The sequence below is a fragment of the Vicugna pacos genome, unplaced genomic scaffold (assembly GCF_048564905.1).
Source record: "Vicugna pacos unplaced genomic scaffold, VicPac4 scaffold_20, whole genome shotgun sequence".
In the NCBI taxonomy this organism is placed as follows: domain Eukaryota; kingdom Metazoa; phylum Chordata; class Mammalia; order Artiodactyla; family Camelidae; genus Vicugna; species Vicugna pacos.
In genome coordinates, this window is record NW_027328741.1 from 19,287,198 (window position 1) to 19,297,660 (window position 10,463).

General features: G+C 33.2%; 1 long non-coding RNA gene across 1 annotated transcript; it reads right to left on the bottom strand.

The window, feature by feature from the left end:
* Window positions 1-7,311: 7,311 nt before the first annotated feature.
* LOC140693838 (uncharacterized) lies at window positions 7,312-9,222 on the bottom strand. Its single transcript, XR_012069542.1, has 2 exons — window positions 9,036-9,222; window positions 7,312-7,656 (listed from the first exon to the last, which is right to left on the bottom strand). It is a non-coding gene; the product is annotated as an uncharacterized lncRNA (long non-coding RNA).
* Between the last annotated feature and the right edge of the window lie 1,241 nt (window positions 9,223-10,463).

A 10,463-nucleotide genomic window follows, 5' to 3' on the forward strand; every position in this document is an offset into this window, starting at 1 on the left:
ACTATTCCTTCTATTCTATGTGTTGTCATAAGTCCTGCTGAAGATTTCCTTTGCTCTGCAAATGGTTTTGCATTTCACAATTATACAAGAAGTGGATTCACTGTATCACATATTACATCTATTTTTCCTCAGTATAATTAAAAACAGTTATTGTTAGTTTTCCTTTTTTTGTTACTTAGTAGACAAATCAAAAATACATATTGCAAAGATTTATCACAAAGGCACTTCTGCTCCTGTTCTTCTTCAGAGATTTTATAGTTTCAGGTTTTACATTTAGGAAATTAATCCATTTCTATTTTATTTTTTATTCTATGGAAGGAATTGCTCTTACATCTATCTTTTACATGTAATTTCCAGTTTTCCCAAAACTACTTGTTGAAGAGACTGCCTTATTTCCATTGTATACTCTTGCCTCCTTCATTGTAGACTAATTGACCATATGTGTGTGTGTTTATTTTTGGGCTCTTTATTTTGTTCCATTGATCTATGTGACTCTATTAGTGATATATTTTGATGTTTTGATTACTGTAACTTTGTAGTATGTTCTAAAGTCAGGGAGGATAATACTCACATCTTTGTTCATTTTTCAAGGATAATTTTATGAAAATTTGTGCCTTTCAGAATTTAGTGTAAATTTTATTATTTTTCTCCTTGTTTTGTGAAGAAACATATGGATTCTGTGAGAACAGAAATTTACTAAAAAGAAAAACATGAGAAAAATTGTAAAGTGTGGAGGATAAATCATACAACATTAAACAACCAATGGATTGCTGCATAAATCAAAGAAAAAATACAAAAATAAATATAACAACAAAAACAAAGTTCATGTGATATAACAAAAGCAGTATTAATAGGGATGCTTATAGCAAAACAATCCCACTTATACAAATAAGAAATATCTCTCTCTTATAACATAATCTTACAAACAAAAGATGTAGCAAAATAATAAACAAGCTTGTTAGTAGAAAGAAAGACAGCTGAAAGTTTGGAACATAAATACATAAAATAAAGATTAAAAGTAGAAATATCTAAAGAAACTACATAATGGCCTTTGAAAGATAAATAAAACTGATAAAATTTAATGGGACTCATGAGCAAAAAAAGAGAGTGCAGGTTAAAATGCTGCAAAATAAATGAAAAGTTACAGCTTATGTCAAAGTAACAGAAAGCATCATAAGATGATACAACAAATTATATGCCAATTAAAATGGAATCCCTGGAAGAAATGGACAATTTCCTAGAAAGACGTAATCTCCAGAATGGAATGAGAAATAGAAAATATTAACTGATTAGCACTAATGAAATTAAATAAGTAATTAAACAAAATCTCCCAAGAAACAAAATTCCAAACCTTGACAATTTCACAGGTGATTTCTGCCAAACATACAGACGAGAGCTATCACCTATACTTCTCAGAGAATTCCAAAAATTTGCAAAGGAAAGAAGGCTTCCTACCCCACCTTTCTGTATAACACTATTACTTAAACAGGAACAATTATTTCATAAAATTACAGTTTAAATACTACTGATAAACATACATGCAAAAATCATCAATAAATATTAGCAAAGCAAAAAAAACATTAAAAGGATTATACAGTATGATTAAGTCCCTTTTATCCCAGGTATGCAAATGTGATTCATCACCCAGAAATTAATCAATATGATACACTAAACTAACAAATTGAAAAATAAAAATCATATGGTAACCTCAAAAGTGTCATAAAATGTTTTGACAAACTCAGTATCTATTTATGATTATATTTCTCCTCAAAATGGGTATGAGGAAACATACCTCAACACATTTAAGGTCGCATATGACAAGAACTCAGCTAACATGACACTCACTGATTAAAAGCTGAAAGCATCTGCTGTAAGAGCAGGAAGAAGTCAAGATTGTTCACACTTGCCACTGTTATTCAGTATATTATTGGAAATTCTAGCCATAGCTATCCAAAATAAAAGTAAATAAACTATAGGTATTTCTGAAAAGGAGTACAAGAATCTACTTGCAGATGAAATACTTAAACAGAAATCCTAAAAAACACCACAATGCTATGAGTGCTTTTCAATGTATTTGGTAAAATTTCAGAATGTAAAATTAACATACAGAAATCTTGCATTTCTACACACTAACAACAAGCTAACAGATACAGAAAGTGAGGGAACTGTCTCATTTAAAGTTGCATTACAAAAAAAAATCTCAAGAAATGTATACAACCAAGGAGGTAAAAATCCTGTACTCAGAAAACTATAAAATATTTATAACAGAAATTGAAGATAATGAAAACAGATGAAAGGATATACTGTGTTCATAAATTAGGAGAAAAATATTGTTTAAATGACAGTACTAGCCAAGAAAATACACAAATTAAATTTAGTGCTTTTCAAAATAAAAATGGCATTTTCAGACTCATAAAAAATAATTATTACATTGACATGTAAACACAAAAGAGTTGAAATCACAAAGAAAAACAAAAGAAAAGATAACAAACAAACTTAAAACACAAACAACTTTGACAAAGAACAAAGAGGATGTAACACTGTCCCTGATTTTAAACTATAATACAAAGATACAGTAATGAATATGGTAGAGGCACATAACAAACAGAATAATGGAACACAACAGAATGCCTAAAAGTGAAATCAGAGAGTTATGGTCATTTAGCCCATTACAAAAAAATGAATATACAGTGGGGGAAAGGTAATCAACAGGCACATGAAAATGGTCAACCTCACTAACCATGAGAAAAAAGCAAGAACATAACTCAATGAGATATTATGCCACTTCTGTCAGAATGACTATGATCAAAAAGGTAACAAACATAAATATTGGTGAGGATGTAAGAAAAAGCACCCTGCTGCACTGCTTGAGTGAATGTAAATTTGTGCTGCTTCTGTGGAAAACAGTATGGAGTTTTATCTAAAAATTAAAAATAAAATATGAACCAATATTTCCATAACTAGATACTTATTCCTAGAAAATAAAAACACAAATCAGAAAAGATAAATTCAACGCTATTTTCATTCGTGTGGCATTATTTACAATAGGCAGGCTATAAAAGAAAATTAATTGCTTTACAATAGATGATGGATAAAGAAGATGTGTGTTTATATTATATAAATCTACCCATCTATTAACTATAGATTTATCTATATTTATATATATATACACACACTAAACTTATATATATATATATGCACACACACCCATAAAAATACAATGGGTTATTACTCAGCTATAAAAAGAATAAGTTCTTGTCATTCGCAACAAATGGGTAGACCAAGAGTGTAATACGTTAGGTGAAAGAAGTCAGACACAGAATGACAAATGCAGAATAGTTTTACTCATATTTGGAATTTAAAGAAATGAACATAACAAAACAGAAAAGAATTTATATATATAGAAAGCAACAGGTTGCTCAAATGAAGGAGGGAAATGTGGTTAAGAAAAACAAATAGTTGAGGAAAATTAAGAGAGAAATTTTTCCATTTGCAAATTAAAAGATCAGGGACAAGAAATTTACTGTGTGGGGAATAGTCAATAACTGAAATATCTTTAAATAGCAACTATCAAAACTAGATTTATCTTTTGATCAGTTTGAAATGTATTTAAAATAGCAAACATTATGTTATGTAAGAGAAACTCACACAGAGTTATAGATTAAAGTGCACTTCAAAAACAAACAAACACACTTATAGAAAAAACAATTTGATTTGTAGTTAACAAAGGCAGTAGTTGGGAAAGGAGAAATTGATTAATGCACTCAAAAGCTACAAATCTCCAGCCGTAAAATAAACCTGTTCTAGGGATGCCCCACAATAACATGAAAATTACAATTAGTACAGCTTTATGTTCTATATGAATGTTGTTAAGGGGGTAGACCATAAGGTTTCTAATCACAACCAAAAGACAAATTGTAATTCTTTAAAATTGTATCTAAATGAGATAATGAAATCTCCCTAAACTTGCTATGATATTTATTTCTTAATACTTATACATCAAATCACTATCCTGTGCACCTAAAGTTACACAATGTTTTATGCCAATTATATCTCAATAAAAGTGGAAGTAAAAATGGAAAGTGAAAGGTCATGATTTCCCATGTCATTTTTCATGATTCGTTTTGCAGCAAGTAAACTTGAGCCATGATATACTTATCCTAGGTAAAGATACTAATAAATAAGTGATTCAAATAAATTATACATAAAGATACTAATAAAATTAGGATTTTACCATGCTTTAAGCTTTCTTCATGTTAACAGCCCACTGCTTCTTTAGGCATCAAAATTTCACTCTGTGTATTCATCTGACATTAGGGAATGGATACAAATTTAAAACTGGCTGCTCTTGCTGTGAGTGATAAAGTTCAATGTCTGTGACCAATGGTCTCAGCTCCCCGACAGCATCTGTAAGAAATGATCATGCTAGGTTGCTAAAAATCTCAGCATGGTAAAATCTAAGGTCTCCTACAATTCTTAACTGTTTTGCAATGGGAATGCAATACTGACAAAGTCTTGATTCCAATATGGTGTTTTCTCATGGTTGTATTAGCGTATGTGAGGATAATTCCTCAGATCCACAACAAACATTCTTGCTCAAGTGCTGGGCAAAGAATTGCAAATTTCTGCATTATTAGGACTGAGGACTGCTCTCAAAATGATGACTATGCTCACTGTATTCCAGGTAGTACAGGGAAAAAAGTTTATTGCAATTTCAAGGTGAACGGGAATAAGTCAGTGATTCAGTCCCTATAAATTAGTCAACGGCTGTTCAAAGCCAAAGTAAGTTGTGTCAACAATGAGAATTAAAAGAAAAAAACTTAGACATAAGTTTAAATTAAAAAGGAGACACAGTCCAGTGCTGGGCTCTGGGGGCTGCAGAATGTATATGCCTCTGTCCAATTCAAGGATTCAGTGGCTTGGTCCTAGCATCAGCTCTGGATTCAATGAACAGGTAACAATTAGTATACAGGGAAAAATATAATCTACCTCTCCCTAATCTGAAGAAAATCTGGTGGTTCAATGAAACTCTTAATTCACAGACATTCTGACAGGTGCAGAGGAATAACTCACTGATGACTCAACTAAGTCAAACTTAGTTACTGCTTAACAATCCATCTTCACACACACTCACAATGGTAGAGAGATTTGTAGTATTTAGTGGGAAGAATTCATTGGGCAGAGCTCAGAGTATAATTTTCAAAGCACCAGCCAACATTTTTACATTGGCCAATAGTCTAGCTTTTCCCCGGTAGAAAACTACAGATGGACAAACAAATAATATTCTTCCTTAGAATTTCTAATTTTGAAAGTAAACTGTATCCTTTGAATTATCAGTATAGAACCTTGTTAAGATGATCACGGTAAGACCAACTGTCTGATAAGAGAGCTGGAAATTAGCTGCTGAACCAGCCTATCTGAACCCCAGACTGCTTATATAAACAAAAACATAGCCACCATCAGAGTTGAGCTGACAAATTTAAAACTGTGATGTTTCTGTTGTAGGAAACACCACTGCTGTCCAGACACAGTTCTCCTGCTGCAAGTGGGCTCTTTTATTCTCTTGGTGAAGGTTATATTTACAGGATGTTGTTAGAGATTACCGTGGCCAATTTGCCCATTCTCCAGATTATCAAAGGCTCTCTTCACAAATGGAGACACATTTTTGGACACAATATTACCATTTCAGTCTTATCAGATGACACTAGCTGCATCATTGTGAGTTGAAGCCTTAGGATCCCTGAACTTGCCTACAATTTTTCCAGCATTTCAGGGTATTTCACACTCTGAATATGCTTCACCTTTTATTTAAAATTAATGGAAATAGTCAAAGTCTTCCATGAATATTTTATATTTCCTAATATCTGCAGGAATTTGGTATTCTTGCAGTTGGACAAATTTTTAATTCCGCCACCCTCACCTCCTTCTTGTCCACATATTTTAGATTGCAATTTGGTTACTGAATACGAGAACCACAACCAAGGTGATAGTACCACTTAGATACTTACTTTGTGAAGGTTAGAAGGGGCACAACTTATTTGGTCTGTATAAACCTACATTAAAATTTTGGAAAGGCACTGTCTCTCCTGGACAAAGCTCTGATTCTAAGAAGTAAATTAATCATAAGTCAGTATAGTTATTGGTATGGGGAAGAGATTCAGCTGTTTTGGGGTGGGTGGGTGATGAAGAGACAGGAAAAAATGCAGCAAATGAGAATGGATTGCTTTATGCCTCTGCAGGCATGAATTAAGAAGTAAATATTACTTTGTCTCCTGTACCTAACTCCACTTGCTGTCTTGATTGACTTGCCCTTGGGCTATGAAAGATCTAGTTTGTGGTGAAGAGTAAAGACCATAACGAAATAGTTTGAAAACCATGAGAGTTTTGTTGTTTCAGGAAAGTAGATATTGCTTAAAGTCAACATGTGTTTTTCATTCACTTAATAAAAAAGTGCATCCTGTGAAATGTGCTGTGCTTACTGTGCTGATATCCAAGTTAAACAAGGAAAGGGGGATAGACTGAAAACATCTGGAGGAGGTGGTTTCTGTGCTGAGACTGGGAAAGTGTAAGTAGATAAAAGGAGGACACCCAAAGTCAAGGATGAGCTGGAGTAAAAGTGGTGAGGTTGCAGCTAACATAGTTGACAATCGTTTGCCTGGATATATTTCCAGATACAGTGAAACATAAAGATATACCAAGGTAGTGAGATGCCAGATTTAAAAAGAAGTGACTAAACCAAGATGAGTTTGTGTGCTTAGAGTTGGAAAGGCATTAAATGCCACCCTGAGGACGTAAGCTTGTCTTTGGCTGGAACATAAAAACAACATAAAGTATTGACTAGAAAATATAATGTAGACTCTTGAGGGCAGGAAATGAAAGAACCAATTTTAATGCTTTGAAAACAGCACAAAGAAGATCATAGATAAAATTACTTCTTAAATTCTACCACATGCTGAATGTGCCATCTGAGACTACATCATGTGACCTTCATGATTCCAGGGATGACATAATAGAGACCATGATCCCTGGGCCAGTTCCTGCATTTATCTCCTGTTCCAGCCTATCCTAACAACACTTTTAATACTTTCCAGGGTGAATAAGAAACCACTTAGTACTTTTCCCTCTCTCCATGTTTTAGTCTTTTTCCAAATTCTTCCATTTTCTCTTCCTCCTTACAAGAAAGTATTTAAATTTACTCCCATATTTTTTCATCAAATGATCATATCAATCAAATATCTCTTTTTAACTTAAATGTTAATTTAGTCTCCCATTTAATCTTAACCTAATTTAAAAAAATAAGGTTAATACAGGTACACATCTATGTTTATTGTTCAAATAAGAAAATTGCAGATATTTGTCGACATTTGCCAACATCAATTTTAACCTTTGTTATCCTGCATAAACTGGTAGTCCTCTGGTAGGTCCCTTGTAATTAGGATGACGTTCATAAAGTGAAGTTGGCTGATGAGTTGGCCTTGAAAGAGAGGTAGCTGATGTATCAGCTGTCACTGTCACTGGAAACCGTGCGTTGCTCCCTGGTTGAAGTTTAAAAAAATGACCTTCTTTGGCAGATATGTTGTGATATCCATTTGGAAAAGCAGAAGGCTCCACCATCAGTCCAAAATAATTACTCTGCATTGGAGACAAGATGCTGTTCTGAGAAACAGAATTTGTAGTTTTAATGAACTTCATAATACGGTCATTTGCTTCAGTGTATCTGCTTTGAGTGTGCCCGTGGACAATGTTCAACTGATTTAAAGTAGCATGCTGATCCACTGCAATTTGTTCTGGTGGTCTAACTGACATTGATGATGGAGCAGAAAAATCACCACTGATCGGGGTAGTTTTATCACCAATTATGTGGCTAGTAGAGGGCTTTCTAATTAGAGGCATTTTTAATTTTGCAAAAGGTAAAAATGTACTTTCTCCACTAGTGTCAGCCACAAAACCAGAATTATGATTATTCACATCACCCCCTGCTATAAAGTGCCTCTTTTTGAAATCTTCAGCCAATGAAGATACCAGAGAGGCATTTTTAATCCCAACTCTTCTTTTTATTCTGATTAAAAGCTGGGGAAAGACTCGTTTAAAATTTGAATTATGGTAGATCTGCAGCTACAATCAAAGGGAAAAATTTTAGTAATATTTTAAGCAAAAATACAAGACTACAATAAGCCTAACATATAAAACATCAGATTTCACGATTACAATGCACAGATAATATCATGAAAATATGAACATTGCTATTTTTTAAATTTCCTTATTTGTAAAATACACATATAAGTAGTATAGTCATCAAATTAAAGAAGTTAGCATTTGCAGTAACGGTGAATGCCACTTTTCACAAGCAGCTTTAATACCTTTATTTAGATTTCTGGGTAGATTCATAGTTGCAATCAAAGTTTCTCTGAATCTTGAATACTTATGGCACTGTCCTCATTTTTAGAAAAAATAAAGAATTTAAGACTTGGTAATTTTATACAATTTTCAAAATCTAGCTTTAAATATGTATTACCATAGATTGATGTACAACATAAATTTTCATGTATAAGTTACCAAGTGGCTACTAAAATTTCTGAATACCTTGCTTAAAACAGAGACTTCTTTTCCTTGTGCCAGAAAGTCAGCTAGAAAAGCAGATCTTTGAAAATTCTGCTGCACTATACTAAACCCATAAAGGTTAAGCTGTCTAACTAAACTTTTCATACTTCCAGTTTCAAATATTCTGAAAGGGGCCTTTCTTTCCAAAACTAACTTCTTAAAGACATCTTCATCAATCACTATGTAAGATCCATTATCATCCCACCAGATGGATTGATATTGGTCACTCCTAGCCATTTTCCAGAGTTTTCTTGGAAATGTCAGAGAACGAAAATCATTATCTTCATCTGGTTCAGAGACACAATGTGTGTAACATGGTCTTTTTATCAAAGATTCTTCAGACAATGTCTGAAAAGCATTTTCTTCAATCATAGACCTTAAGTCCAAGTCCCCAGAGAATGTTTGTTCACACAATAGAGATCTACCAGAGTTACCTGAAACAGTTGGTCCATCTTTATGAGACACATCTTGAATTTCTGAAGAAACATGTGTCATCTCAAATAACTTTTTCTACAGCTACTTTTCTAATGTGCATGATTTTGAACACTGCAGCTTCAAATGCTGCTTTGGCAGGCCTGCACAGATAAACTGCTAGGCAATCACAATGGTTCTCAACCTGAGTAGTTGTGGCATCAAAAAACGACTGGTCTCCTAGCAACCCAAGTGTAACATTCCGCCAGTGTTTACTTCTCATACATCTAGCTAAAATGAAACATAAATGTTGCTTATTTTTATAGTGTGATCTGCAAATATTATCCCCACAAAATCTTTTTAAATAATTTAATTTTGGGGTCTATGAAATAAAACCAATCTCCATACTTTTGTACACAAATTTATACTAGATTGGTGGGCAGAGAATAAATAATGCAAAAAAAATGTTAAAGTTTTGGAAGTTAAAGTGAAATTTGTGTAAAACCTCTACAGAAAATGTGTAACAAGTGGCAGACTGGATAATAAAGCAAGAACCTTCAATATGCTGCATACAAGAGACCCACTTTAGGGAGAAGGACACATATAGATTGAGAGTGAAAGGATGGAAAAGGATATTCCATGCAAATGGAAAAGCCAAAAAAGCAGGTGTTGCAGTACTGATTTCAGACAAAATAGACTTTAAAACAAAGGCCATAAAGAAAGATAAAGAAGGACATTTTATAATGATTAAAGGAGTGATACAAGATGAAGATATTACACTCGTAAATATATATGCACCCAATATAGGAGCACCTAAGTACATAAAAGAATTACTAACAGAGATAAAGGGGGATATTGATGGGAATACAATCATAGTTGGAGATTTTAACACTGCATTAACATCACTAGACAGATCTTCCAGACAGAAAATAAACAAGGCAACAGAGAAATTAAATACTACAATAGAAAAACTAGATTTGGTGGATATTTTCAGAGCTTTACACCCCCAAAAATAGAATATACATTCTTTTCAAGTGCACATGGAACATTTTCCAGGATTGATCATGTACTTGGACACAAAAGAAACCTCAACAAATTTAAGAAGATAGAAGTTATCTCAAGCATCTTTACTGACCACAATGCCATGAAACTGGAAATCAACAACAGAGAAACAAAGGAGAAAAAAAGAAATACATGGAGATTAAACAATATGTTATTGAAAAAACAATGGATCAATTAGGAAATCAAAGCTGAAATTAAAAAATACCTTGAGACAAATGACAATGAAAGCACAACCACTCAAAACCTATGGGACACAGCAAAGGCAGTGCTAAGAGGGAAGTTTATAGCGATACCGGCCTTTCTCAAAAAAGAAGAACAATCTCAAATAAACAAGTTAACCCACCACCTAAATCAATTAGAAAAAGAAGAACAAAAAGCCCCAAAAAGCA